This window comes from Ips typographus, unplaced genomic scaffold (assembly GCF_016097725.1).
Source record: "Ips typographus isolate SLU unplaced genomic scaffold, UJ_Ityp_2.0 IpsContig116, whole genome shotgun sequence".
In the NCBI taxonomy this organism is placed as follows: Eukaryota; Metazoa; Arthropoda; class Insecta; order Coleoptera; family Curculionidae; genus Ips; species Ips typographus.
The window spans coordinates 55,319-70,721 of NW_028098539.1; the positions used below are offsets into that span (position 1 = coordinate 55,319).

At 35.4% G+C, this 15,403-nt stretch overlaps 1 pseudogene; it reads left to right on the plus strand.

Annotated features, from left to right (window-relative positions):
- The first annotated feature begins 12,688 nt into the window (after positions 1-12,688).
- Positions 12,689-15,378, plus strand: LOC145739388 (elongation factor-like GTPase 1; annotated as a pseudogene).
- Positions 15,379-15,403: the final 25 nt, after the last annotated feature.

The following is a 15,403-nucleotide window of genomic DNA, read 5'->3' on the forward strand; positions in this document are numbered from 1 at the left end:
ACTGCTTTACATTCACTCATGTTAAGACGACTTAATATCTGTGCAATATAGTTCTTTTGACTAAAGTACAGACCTTTTTTACTAAATCTAGTATTTATACCCAAAAATGTTTTTATATCACCTAAATCTTGCATTTCAAAATTTGATTTTAACTTTTCCTTTAAATTTGTGATTTCTTGATCATCACCCACAATTAAAAAATCATCCACATACAAAAGTAGATACATTTTCCCTTCCTTAATATGTTTAATATAAAGACAAGGATCATTTTGTGATCTTACAAATGATTGTCCTTGAATAAATCCATCAAACTTTTTATTCCAACAATATGGGGATTGTTTCAGCCCATACAAAGCTTTATTCAGCTTACATACTTTATCTGTGTTTTCAAAACCTTCTGGAATGGACATGTAAATATCTTTTTCTATTTCACCATGTATAAACGCGGATTTAACATCCATCTGTTGAACAATTACATTTTTGTAATTTGCAACAGCAAGTAATGTTCTTACTGTAGTTAACCTAGCTATAGGAGCATAGGTTTCACTATAGTCAAATCCTTCTTTTTGCATAAATCCTTTTACAACAAGTCGAGCATTATATTTGAAAACATTTCCTGTTGAATCCTTCTTGATTCTAAAAACCCATTTACAATTTATAATTTTGTCCAAGTTCGGTTTTTATTTAAGGCACTTATTTGTTCTAGTACAGCTTCATTCCAAAGATTATAGTCAGGTCTCGATTTTGCATCCTCAAGGCTTGTTGGCACTTCTTTTGTTATAAGTGAAATATTTAATGCCATATGTTCCAGATCATCATCTCTAAGGTAGTCACTTAAATACTTTGGGAGTTTTCCTGACTCTCATACTTCTTCTATTTTCTCCTTCAAAATGATTTTCAGATATGTCTTCATCATTTTCGTCTATCATTGAGTCAGTTTCCTGATTTTGTCTCTGTTGAGTACCATTTTCCTCATAGCCATTTTGAATTGTGTTTGGAACATAAACTGCAGTCACATGTTCATTTTTGAAATCTTGAGCAGTCTTTGTCTCATCAAAAACAATATTTCTTGCAATAACCAATTTTTCGTTTTTCGGATACCACAACCGATAACCATGATCTGTGTACCCAATCATAAAATTTAGTTCACCTTTTGGGTCAAATTTATTTCCTTGTTTCTGCTTAGGAATATGGCTATATGCCAGACAGCCAAAAATTTTTATATTTTTTAGATTAGGCTTCCTTCCATAGAATAACTCTGCAGGAGTTACATTTGTTTTTAATGCATTAGTTGGACTTCGATTTAATAAGTAGGTGGCACACAGAATAGATTCACCCCACAGGCTTTTGGGTAGGACTGATTGCAGCAACATTTCTCGCCCTTTTTCTATTAAAGTCCTATTGAGTCGTTCGGCACATCCATTCTGATCTGGATTGTATGGTACAGTATAACTTACCATTATGCCTTTGGCATCACAAAGTTTACGAAAATCATTTGAGCAATACTCCCTACCATTATCACATCGAATAACCTTGATTTTTTTGTTTAATTGGTTAGTTACAAGAGCTTCATACCTTTTAAAGCATTCAAAGAAATCACTTTTATTTTTCAAAAGAAAAACAATACAAAAATGAGTATAATCATCAAGAAAGGTCAAGATATATTTCTTTTCATCATAAGTAGCTGGAGTAATAGGTCCACAAATGTCACTATGAACCAGTTCAAGAGGGCTTTTAGTAATTTTATTCGCTACTTTATTGTATGGTAATCTAGTAATTTTTGTTTGAGCACAGACTGAGCAAATTTTACAATTTCTAGACATTTCCTTACTTAAATGTAAACCATCTACCATACTTGACAATTTTAGTATACTATTATTGCCCTAACCTAGAATGCCACAAGCTAATATCATTAGTTGAACAACAAACATTTGCATTTTTCGAGTTGAAATTTATTGTATACAAACTCCCTACTCTTTTACCTATAGCTAAAACCTTGTTATCTTTAGAAATAGATACAGAACCATTTTCAAAAACAATCTTTAAACCAGCTTTTTCAAGCTTTGAGGTAGATAACAAATTATCTTAAATCAGGGCAAAAATAGACATTCTTAATTTGGCCAGATTGACCACTTTTAAAGGTAATAGTAATGTTACCAATTTTTGTGGCATTCAGTTTTACATTTGACTTTGCGACAACAATACTCACATTTTTAAGTGTACTTACAGAATCAAAGTATTTTTCATCATTAATCATATGGTCAGTCGCCCCACTGTCCACAATCCAACTTATGCAGTGTCCACCACAGCTGTTTGCCTCTTTCTGCTCCTCAGTACAAGCATTTGTTAAAAATGCAATAGATGACTGGTCATCATCAGCATCAGGGTCAAAACTGGAGCCAGCCTGGTTTGCATGTCGTCTCGATAGGTCCTTTACTCTGCAGTACTTTCTTGTATTGCACATCTCTCATGTCGCTGTTCTGCTCGTTTCCCGTTCGGCAGGCCGCGGTTTTGTGGAATTTGTGGAATGCGGACAGCAGGTCATATTTAATAATAATAGCGGCTTTGTTTACATGTTGATTGGAAATTTACTCAAATTGTGATTGATTTTTATTACTGGACAGTTTTAGACTGGTAAACCAGAGTTAAATCGATTACTTATAGTTGGGCATGTTTATATTTATCATCAGCCGAGTTTTCCTGAGGAAAGTTGCAACAGGTGAGTGGAATGGTATTATGTAGGACTTATAATTTCAACATTTCGTTTTTATTTCAGAAAATCTTTGATAATCTGCCCACACAGCTCATATAGCCAATGTGCATGAAGTATACTGGAACTTCTATTAAGTAACAATTATTATCAAAGACAGTATTTAATAAAAACCAAATGTAAACCGTTTTTGAAATCTATCTAGTTTTAAATCATCAGAGAGGCAAATACATTTGAAAAAACTGCATCCAGCTTCAGCATATACCTGTTGAGGTATAAATCTAGTTGATTTACTTACACAATGCTTTAATATGGTAAGTATACATATCAATCAACCAGCCCTCGACGTCCACTGCTGAACATAGGCCTCCCTCATGGCTCTCCACCCCTGTCTGTCCTGGCTCGCTTGGATCCAGTTGTTTGCCATTCTCTTTAGGTCGTCGGTCCAACGTGTAGGCGGGTTTCCTCTGTTGCGCTTATCGGTACGTGGTCTCCATTCTAGCAACCTTTTTGTCCATCTGTCATTTCCCTGTCTGCCCACGTGTTCAGCCCAGCTCCACTTCAGTGAGGTTATACGCTGAATAATGTCCGACACTCCGGATCTTCTGCGCAGTTCTTGGTTTGTGATATGGTCCTTCAGGCTCAGCCCAAGCATTGCTCTTTCCATTTTGCGTTGTGTGACTCTGAGTTTCCTCGCCGATACTGTTGTTAAAGTCAGGGTCTCTGCGCCATAAGTGAGCACCGGCAGAACACACTGGTCGAATACTTTTCTTTTCTGGCAAGTAGGAATGTCACCCGTAAGGATATCTTTCAGCATCCCATAGGCCGCCCATCCAAGGCCAATCCGTCTATGCAGTTCACATGTCTGGTTGTCCCTTGATATTCGGATTTCGTGACCTAAATATATGTATTTGTCAACTTGCTCGATTTCATTATTTCCGATGTTTATTGTCTCGTTCATGACAAGGTTTGTCATGATCTTGGTCTTAGTGAAGTTCATTTTTAGACCAACTTCAGAACATGCTTCCTCTAACTCTCTTAGCATCTGTTTCGCCTCTCTTAGACAGTCTGTTGTTAGGACTATGTCATCTGCAAAGCGGAGATGGTTAAGTTTTTCACCATCGATGTTTATTCCTTTAAGTATTAGTAATATAGTAATATTAGTAATAAGTATACATATGTTACATAGTTAATACCTACTTCTCATATTCTCTATGTAACATTTAATTTTTTTGTTTATAGATCCATCAATTGCTACATTTGATTGTAGTGTATATTCATGATTTTTCTGATTTGCATGCAGGTCACACGAATGCAGCAACAACCAAGGTAACATATGCTTTTATAGTTTGTATATTACAATAGTAATTCTATATAAACGTCTGTGATAATATAACTTGTAATATCATATGGGAGTTAACAGTTAAATAAATCTATGAAATTTATAGTTTTCATTACACTAATTAGGTATAATGTATTATTAAATGGTATTTATATAAGTATATGTGCTATTTTAAGTTGGTAGAAATGTTATTCTTTTATGTTAATACATTGTTTTAAGAGTTTAAAAGTTTAATTAGTTTAAAACCATTCGAAACGAGTTACATTTTTCCTAAGTAAACACGATAATGTATAGAATATGGTGCATCTGATGCGTATAGAAACTTATGTAGCATTGTATTGCTTTCAAGAATAAAGTACGATAGAATATTACACAGCCATACCAGATAAACTGGACACAAAATTATATACGGTAAACAACTATTAAAATAAATAGATCGGGCAGCTTGATCGACCATATAAAACCAAACTGAATAAGTCTAGGTTTGTTTATGTTTATTTTTACTAATTTATTAAAGAAAAATAAATTATTATTAAATTTATTTCGCTTTTGTATATTTTATTTTTTCTCAATTTTGACCTCTCTGATAATAATAACCTTGTTGATCTCTTCTTGAAATTGTTAATTCTAGAGTTAGACAACAATTATCCACTTGCAATAATCAAAAAAATTCTCAACAAACAAAACAATACCAAAGTTGAAAGTAAACCAAAAGACGAAGAACTAACATGTTTTAAAATACCATTCATACCATTATCAACTAAAATTAAGTATGTTATCCAAAGCTACGAAACCGCAGCAAAGCAAAGGTAGGTAAAATGTAGTGATTGAAAGTCTCTAAAGAGAAACAACTTGCTTCTAATTTAATACACCATTTCACACGACATAACTTTACCAATCAAATGTGCAGCATCATATTGCCAAACCCGAAAAAACCAAAAAACCAAATCCCCCAGAGAACGGAAAAGGTCAAAACCCTCAGAGCCGGACATGACAGACAGCTGACAGCAGACAATACATGTGTGATCGGTCTACTCATCAAAATAATACAGTGTAAACAAATAAAGTTAGGTTAAACTAGAACTTAACACTGACAGCCAGCAGACTAGTGATCTAGTTAAGGTAGGCTTCCATGTCCTTAGTTTTATAAGTTTTTAATTAACACACTGTATAACTTTCAGCCTCTGAAGATGGGTGTCTGAATACACCCGAAACATGTTAGGCAGATAACAACTTTTATTAATATATATTTGTGGAGATCGACTCTGAGTTTTGCTTTCACTTACACTCACTACTCCACTGCGTGCATATGGACTACTACTTTTCGATAAAATCTTGATGTCCCTACCTGTTCCGTTTTAAGCATTTTAGATCGGCATGGGAATCAGTTGCTAGTCCCAATCAAATTCTGAGTGAGTTAACCTCTAGATTTCTAATTGAGGACGAAAGGTTAAAGTCAGAAGAGAATACCACTGCATTAGCAACCTTTAGTAGAGATGAGGCCGCTCATGTTCCAGTTTTTAAAGCAAAGGAGTATTCATTTTGTCACAAAAGGGCCATACAGTAAATAATTGTTTTAAAAAGCAGAACAGTGATAACAAAAGTGAATCCAGGAGGTGTTTTTACTGCAAGAAGCCAGGACACGTGATAGCCAACTGTCAGCAACGAAAACAGAAAGGTGACCGAGGCAAAACATCCAATGTGAATGCTTTTATTGGAGGTGAATTTGACTTAAAAATGATTCGTGCATGAACACAGGTGCTAGTGAACATATGTGCCATGACAAAAGTCTTTTCAACCAACTGGTACTCAGTGATCTAAGCAGAAAAGTCAAGGTGGGCAATGGCAATTTATTAAATGTCCTAGGAGTAGGCACAGTGCATTTGTGGGCTGATACTGGTAATTGTTTGTTAGAAACCACTTTATCAAATGTTCTCTATGTCCCAGAGTTAAAATGTAACCTATTTTCAGTAGGCTGTGCTTTAGATAAAGGGTGCACTATGACCTCTGATAAAAATCGGTGTATGTTTCTAGATATCAAACACAAAATTAGAGCTATTTTTAACTATTACATTTTGTAAAACTAAGCAAATTGAAAATTATTTCTTGAGTGCAAAGTTGCAGAAAATGTTGAGTCACTTAGTGTGTGGCACTCAAAATTAGCACATCAGAATATAGCTCATGTTAAACAAGTACTGAAAAGAAATAACACTGTTTTTTCGGATAAAAAATTAGAATCCACTTGTGTTAAATGTCTAGCAGGGAAACAGCATAGATTTCCGTATCCACTCAGTCATTTCAGGTCAACTGATCTTCTAGAATTAGTACACGCTGATCTTTGTGGCCCAATGGCAACCTCATCAATTGGTGGTTCAAGGTACTTTCTCCTCATGAAAGATGATTTTTCCTCATACAGGCATGTGTTTTTCCTCAAGCATATGTGATAAACTCTGCTGCTATTCTATTGGAAGTATGGTTGTCCAATGAAGGGTTCTTCAGTTCCAGTACGTAGGGCTAGATTCAGTGAAACTCAAAGTACAACAATAACAACAACGTTAATAACTTCGCCATTAATAACCGCACATAGTCACTCTAACGGCAACGCGAACCGACTATTCGCGAGTTTGCGCGCGGCGCGAACTGTTCTTTTGACTGCCCGTTACTAAGATCAATCGCTCTTTTTATCTACTCAGTATGTGTTATCTTACATCAGGTTTTTGGGGTCGATTGCCTCCTAAAACCTTCAACAACATAACCCATTATCCTTTTGCTTGAGCGTTGACCGCATGGAGAATCACGTACTCACTTCTTAAACGTGCTTTTGAAGTGATTCCGTGACGACCAATAACCCAGCGATTCGGGTTATACCCTTGCCTGGGTCATCTCCCTTACATCTCCCCCCTGGAAGAAGAAAAAATGTCGTCCTGTAAGACCTGCATTTTTTCGGTTGCACACATGTGCTTGCATACAAATTATTTACACAACTATCTGTCTACTATAATAATATTATTCTAAATGTTTACGCAACACTATCTTAAATTATTATAATATTATTCCTCTCATATAAACATTATTTTACTAACGTCAATTGTTTTTAGTATAAGCGCGCGTATTTACACATCACTTGCACTGCCGTGTTTTTGTTCATGGTATATTTTCACATTGTTTTTGTGCACTTCCTTAATTCTACCTTTAACTTTTATGTGTACATTTTGGTCCGATATGGATTGAATTTCATAAGGATCTTTAAATAGGGGGTCCAGTTTATTATTTGGAGCTGTATTTTCGACTAATACCCGATCTCCTACTTTAAGTTAATTTTTAATTTTGCAGTTGCTATCATACGTATTTTTTCTCTTGTGTTTAGAAGATATGATATTTTGTCTGGCATCGTTCCATGCCGTTTGAAGACAAAGAAGAAGAAATTTTAATTCGACCGGGTAGTCCTCGAAGTTATAAACGGGGTCGATTTGATTAGTTACATTGGATGGCATATTACATCGCGTGCCGAAGACAAGCTCATATGGAGAATACTTTGTAGAAGTGTTAACTGTGTTTTTGTACGCAAAGCACCAGTATGGGACCCAGTCGGTCCAATTCGTGTTTTCTTTTGACACCTTCATGCGTAAGTACGCGCCCAGATTTTTATGACTGTTTTCGAGCGCTCCTAGCGTCTCATGATGATACGCTGCCGAGTTAAGTTTCCGAATGTTAAGGAATGCACATGATTCTTTGAACACGCTTGACAAAAACTCCGTTCCCTGATCTGTAATAATTTCTGCTGGAATCCCGAATCTTAAATAGGATAAGCCTCCACAAATTTTGACAAATCGCATTCCAGGGTTAGGATGTACTTATTGCCGTACGCATCGATCGGCAAAGGGCCTACCAAGTCCATAAATACCCGTTGTAGTGCTTGCTTTGCCGTGGTCGTTATGGCCATTGGCTCTTTTGTCTTAACTGAATGTTTAAATTTTTGACATTCATCACATCGTTTGACAAAACTAGCTATGCTATATCATCCACTAGTTTGGGCCAAGAATAATATTTCCGTATATTATTATACATGCATTTCCCTGCATGTCCCCTATGTGTAAGGTGTGGAAATCGTTTAATATAAGTTCTTTGCTATCTACTCTCTGTACATCTTTGACAATTTTTAGCCTAGTTAGCCTAACTTAGGTACATTCTTTCTCGCTTGCAAAAATTCGTTTAAAAGTTCGGCATTGCTATCGTTCTTCAGAATAAGAACCTCTTCAATATTCTCTTCTGCGCAGAGTTTGTCCAAAGTCTTCAACGATCGACCTAAGTTGAACGCTGATCGGCAGTCAATGGATAAATAAATTACTTGCGAGTTTGCCTCATATATAATATATCGGTTATATCCTTTCCCCCGGAGTAAGGTTCTTAACTTGTCGAGTTCCTGTTTTTGCACAAGGCGTAATTCTACTGTCCCTTCAGGTTTCTTTAGGTTTCTTTAATATCTCTAGAACGTCCGGTTGACTTGTCCGGTTATCTAGAATTTGGTCTTCCTGAGGTAACTGCCTGGTTTGTGCTCTCGTCATTACATACATATTTTTTTTTCTATATTCGAGTTCATTTCCTTGAGCTCACTGGAAGTTAAGATTACGCGTGATAGTGCGTCTGTCGTCACGTTGTCGCGTCCTCTCATGTACTCGATGTCAAAATCATACTCCTCCAATGTTAACCTGAATTTAGTTAGTCGACTAGAAGGGTTTGTCATATTGAATCTAGATATGGAAATCTGTGCCGCCTCTTCCTCCGCGGCGACAATTGCCTATCTAAGTGTCTTGTAATTTCTTGCTTTGATGATAGTCCTCAGTTCAGAATTTCTTAAGCCATTTGCAAAAGTGTTAATCGCAATTTTTTCATTTACTTGCAAATTCTTTTAATTCTCGATTTCTCTGTTTTTCGTTATTTAATTTTGAAAATAATACGGTAGTTGCTTCTTCACTGTACTCACTTCTTAAACGTGCTTTTGAAGTGATTCCGTGACTCGACCAATAACCCAGCGATTCGGGTTATACCCTTGCCTGGGTCATTCCCTTACACATAAAACAGAAGCTAAGTTGTGCATCGAGCAATTTATTACCAGAAGTGAGAGGGAAACTGGAAAGTTAATGAAAGTATTGAGAACTGACACTGGTTTGGAATTTGTAAACAAAGAGGTTAAAAATTTATCAACAAAAAAAGGGATTCGACACTAAAGATCTGTGGTGTACACTCCACAGCAAAACGGGCGTGCTGAGAGGGAGATGAGGACGTTAGTCAAAGCTGCAAGAACTTTAATTCAAGGGTTGGACAAATATCTATGGGCTGAAGCTATAAACACTGCCACCTCGGTGTTAAATAGAACTGGAAGGAGTCCATTTCCAGATAAAAGTCCTTTTGAACTATGGTGCAATAAAAAGGTGGATTTTAAGTTATTTCGAGTTTTTGGTACTACAGTTTCTGTACTTAGACCAAAAGAAACCAGACTTAAATGGGATGCAATTTTGGGCTATTTTGTTGCAAATCCAACTTCGTCAATAAGACAAGTTTCCGTAGAACCAGGCATATCTAAAAGCTCAATTCAAAGAATCCTGAAGAAACATAAATTTCAACCTTTTTCATTTAAATTAGGGCAACACTTAAAAGAGGTTGACTTTCCGAAGAGAGTGGTTTTTAGTGAGTTTTTGCTGACTAGTCACTATGGAGAAGATTATTTTTGAATAATGTTATTTAGAGCGACGAAGGCAAATTCACTAAAAATGGAATGTTCAATAGACATAATTCACACTACTGGTGTGACATAAATCCACACGTAATTAGAGAGAGAAATTTTCAAGAAATCTGGAGTTTTAATAATAAAAAATGTTTATTCTCAAATAAAACGAAATGGGTTGGATTTAGATATAGGCAAGTAAATTGAAACGTATAGTAATTTCTAATGCTCAAAATGATTCCGTCATAAAAAATGTGGGTTTCTATTTAAAAAACTTGAAATTTTTCATTTTTTTTAGTGGCAGGTTATGATTTTTTTTGACGACCCTGTATACTGTATATACAGTTTAATAAAACGATCCTTTATTTACAATAACCCAAAGTTTCATTGCAAAATGAAATACGGTTTTGACAGAGTACAATAATATGTTGAGCGTTGCAACTCTCACTTTTTTGGAAAATCATTAAATATTTCGAAAACGGCTAGAGATAGGCATAGGGCATTGTACACAAAAGTTGGTCAGAATTTTGTGAGGAATCCAAATATGTAATAATATACAGGGTGTTCTATTTAAAATAAGAAAGTTGTGATCGACTTTCGGTATAAACGAAAGTGCAACCATCTGGAAAAAACTTTAGTTTGATTGGGCATGCCCACATCAGTATCCTGCCAAATTTTCAAAACTCTCCTATTTATACTTTTTCCAATATCAATCGATGTCTTTCGTCGTGGGACACCCTGTATATTAGTCATAGTTCATAGTTCACCCTTGAGGGCGGGTGTTAAATTACAATGGTAAATATACTCTAGTTTGTTGAATATAAATATCTTTAATTAGAATATAAGAAGAATTTGACAGTATGTCATTTGGTCATGACAGCAGACAATGTCAGATGAGTTGGTTTTTTGTAAAAGAAGAGAAGTGTGCGTTTTTTAAGGTTAACAAGTAGACGCGAATTTGATTATCCATCCTACTTTATTTTTGTTAAACGTTATTTAAAACTTACTACTAATTAAACCTTCATTTCTTATTTCCGGTGTTTGAATTGATGCCGACATATTCCTTCTTCAGATCGTTTTGTTCGTAAATTATTGACAAATTGAACTGGTTTGACTGATATAAGATGTTATGGGTTGAAGTTGTAAAGCGTAACCTCAGTTCAATCAAACCACATTATAGGCACCAATGAACTAATTATATTAACAAACTAGTACTTAAACAAAACCAAACATTGTTCTCTTTCAAGATGTTTGAATACCTGATCTCGAACAACTTAACTTAACTTAATTTATATTGCTTTAGCAGCTGGTGAGTACACACGACAGTTACAACACAAGAGTATAACATAAAACAAATACACTTATTCAACTAAAATCAATGATATGAAGTATTTAAACTTGTTACTGCCAAGAGGCTTAGTAAACATATCTGCAATGTTTTCACTAGATGAAACATATTTTATAGACAACTTTTGTTGAATATTCATATCTTTAATGAAATTATATTTTATATCGATATGTTTACCTTGCTTTGAGTTCTCGAAAGTATTGATCATTGATATGGCACGCACTTAAATTATCAACCTTTGAGACAGGAATGTTACAGTCTACAAATTCTGATAAAACACCTTGTATACTAATCAGTTGTTGACATGCACTACAAGCAGCTAGGTACTCTGCCTCCATGGTTGATAATGCCACACAATTTTGCTTCTTGAAAAACAAAGAAATTGAATTTCCAGGATAAAATTCTATAAATCCACTCACACTTTTACGGGTTTGTTTATCTCCCCCTCAGTCGGCATCTGACATAGCCTTTAGCTTATGTGGTCTTGTGGGCGACATGCCTTGCAACTACTGTCTCTTACAAATATGCAACCAGCAATACAGTCCTAATTCTCCAATATCACGCCGTCATTCCAACACAGTAGATAAGTACTTATATGAGTTCCACGTCACATAATAATGTGTACATAAGGCAAGGGGCTGCTAAGCCTTACTGACAAGTTCAAAGGCAGCTCCTGGGACGAAACACACTTTACTACGTCATTCCCCTCTTCTCGGTTGATAATCTCCAAATTAAGGGGAGTACTGTGGGCGACATGCCTTGCAACTACAGTCTCTCACAAATATGCAACCAGCAATACAGTTGCAATTCATTCAATTCAACAATTCAACATTCTCCAATATTACGCCGTCATTCTAAGACAGTATATAAGTACTTATATATGTTCCACGTCTTAAGCATTTAATAAGAGTGGCTTGTTCCTTTTCTAAAGTAATAACATGTCCCTTTTCTACCGTTTTTGTAACATCTAACAGATTGTGTTTCAACCCTGGCACAATTATAGCTTCAATATTAATTGAATGTCCCTGACATTTAGTATGTAAAATGCCTAGCCTGTTTGACTTCATAACTTCACCATTTGCGATATCTATATAAACGTGTTAGTATTTTGATATTAAACATGTAAAGTTCTAGGTTTTTTTGAGCAAAATGGTTATTTGCCCGTGAATCAATAATGAAATTTGTACTTACAGGGCGGGTTTTACATGATTTAGCCGAATATATTGCATTTGCCTCCTCTGCTGCATTGGCTGAACTATTATTTGGGTTATGATGTAGATTACCATTATCGCTGTTTCCAGAAAACCTATGAAAACCTTTTGTAAATCCTCTTTGATGGTGGTGTCTATTTTCTTGGTTTGAACTTTGACCTCTCTGATAATAATAACCTTGTTGATCTCTTCTTGAAATTGTTAATTCTAGAGTTAGACAACAATTATCCACTATCAATAATCAAAAAAATTCTCAACATACAAAACAATACCAAAGTTGAAAGTAAACCAAAAGACGAAGAACTAACATGTTTTAAAATACCATTCATACCATTATCAACTAAAATTAAGAATGTTATCCAAAGCTACGAAACCGCAGCAAAGCAAAGGTAGGTAAAATGTAGTGATTGAAAGTCTCTAAAGAGAAACAACTTGCTTCTAATTTAATACACCATTTCACAGGACATAACTTTACCAATCAAATGTGAACTCGAGTTTTGGTTAATTTATTTTTGGTTAGTAGATGTTTTACAAGTATCCTTGTAGGTGAATGATGTTCAAGTTAACTAATAGAGCTAAATAAATATCAGTACTTACCTCACCCTGTAGAACTAAGTAAAAAACATTGATAATCAGTTAATAAATAAAAAATGCCTTTTTATTAACATCATACAATAAAAAACCACTTAAACACTATGGTGTGTTGACAACACTACAAAACAGAAAGATACAATAAAACTAGCGACACATAGGACACTAAATTGCATCACTTTTGAGGGAAGTATTTGCCCTCTTTTGTGGTCCCTGTATAGTAAAGCAACTTATCTTCAAACATCTGCAGGCCTTTGTAGTCGATATCACTTTAAATTGTTTAAAGGGTTATGAAGACGCTTGAGATAACTGAATCGGTCATCCTCATTGAATATTTGCAAGCAAAACCAGTGTTTTCTTAAAGAGTTTTGCTACAAAGTAAATAAGTTGAGTAGAGACATTGAATGAGGTTATAAGTGCAACTTACCAGATTTTTGGGCTGTGGCTACTGATAAAGTATTGTTATCGCGACCGCTTGGCGCGAGATTTAAAATTTCCGAATTTTAGTTCTGTTTTGCGTCTTAATGGTCAAATCTACGGTATTGAAAAAATTACAAGTATATAGCCGAAAATGTGCTCTACAACTTTTATCTAAAGCGTTTTTTCATTAAATGAACCGTACAGGCGCAAAAAAATCAAAACCGTTTTCCCATGTTGATCTCCTATGTCGAGGGTGCTCTTTGACACCTGGTATATGTTAAATAATACTTTGATAAGTTTTTATCTATTAAAAAAAGTTTACATCATGCTGTATATCAATACATTCTTGTATTTTAATGGCAGTAAATTAAAATATAAATGACGGTTAGTCCTAACTTAAAATATTGTTTGTCAGGTTTTCTCTTCTGCCATTAATTAAAGCTACTGGAATCACAAGTAATATTCACTTACTAAATTTCAGGGTTGCTGTTCAGTCCAGACACAGGCAATGTTATTTATGCCAGTGCATGTGATGGATGGCGTTTTACAACCAAAGACATTTGCCGCATGATAATAGATAAAGTGAAAAATGAGAAAGTAGAGACCCTTAACAAGAAAATGTGGAATTTTGATTTTTGGGTGGACTCTCAAGGAAACGTCAAGTCTGGAGCCGTGACAAAACAAAAGACAAACATATTTTCACAGTTTTGTCTTCGCACTATTCTACACGTCTATCAGACGGTTCCCATCAAGATGGATAAAACCGATCTACTTTTAAAATCTTGAAGACCCTAAAAATAACGGGTCCAACGCGAGAAATGCTGTTCACGACCAATGGCAGGCAATAAGTGAAACTACTTCTGTCTACTTGGAGCCGTCTTGCTAAAAAAGTATTTCTTCAAACATTAAATGTAATTCCCTTACCTAAAGAGATTAAGACACCTACTTGAATTAATGTGTAGAGCTTTATGCCCTACCTTAAACGATTTGATATAGACAGTCCAACCTATTGCTACGTTTCAAAGCTATTTTCGGTTGATAAGCTGTCTTTGGAAAAGGAGGCTATTTACGTCAGTCATCAGGTGCGAAAACCTAGACCGATAGTTTCATCGCGCTAAGCCGACCGTAACAATCAACAACTGACTAAGCATGTTCCTCGTCATCTACGACCGATGAAGATAAGATTAAATTAATTGAAGATGAACTAGTGATTATCGGTCTGACAAGGATGTTTGTCGGATCGTTACGAATAGGACAACAAGTATATGCTTTGACGAAGGACTATTTGCCAGAAGAATCAAAACTAGCAGAAAATCCTGATGCGTTTGTTGCAACTAATAGAAGTGTCAGTACATTTACAATAAAAAAAAACTATATATTTTGGTTGGAAAGGACATGATTGAAACGGATTGTGTGCCTGCTGGAAAAATTTGTGGTATTGACGGCGTCCACACTGGCGTAAATCGAACTGCGACATTATCTACTTAATTAAATGTAGTGCAGCTGGTTGAGCATCAGGTTCTGCTCCCTGTTGTGCGCTATGCAATTGAACCAGTTGATCCAAAACATCTACCAGTTTTACGCCATGGCTTAAAACTGTTAAGCCAGACGGACTCCGGCGTACAAGTAATGATTCAGGAAACGGGTGAATTAATTCTTCTTACAGCTGGAGATGTTCACTTAGAAAAGTGTATCGAAGATCTAAAAATGAAATTTGCCAAAGTTAAATTCAATGTGTCACCACCTATGGTCGCATTAAGAGAAACTGTTCTTAATAATTTTTTTGAGTCGAGGAAAGATAAACGCCTCCGAACCGAACAAATCGTCATATCTGTAAAAGTGGTTTCATTACCTTCACCACTGGCAGAAATAATCAGTAAGAACCACGAATTGTTTACTACCATTGAACAATATGAACAATATGGCTTTATTGATTTAATGAATCGTTATTGTTTACTTAACATGGTAAATACAGCACCACCCCCGAAACCAAAAGTGTTTAAAAGCCAACGGACAAATAAAGCTATATAACAGCTGAAATCGCAATCAACAATAC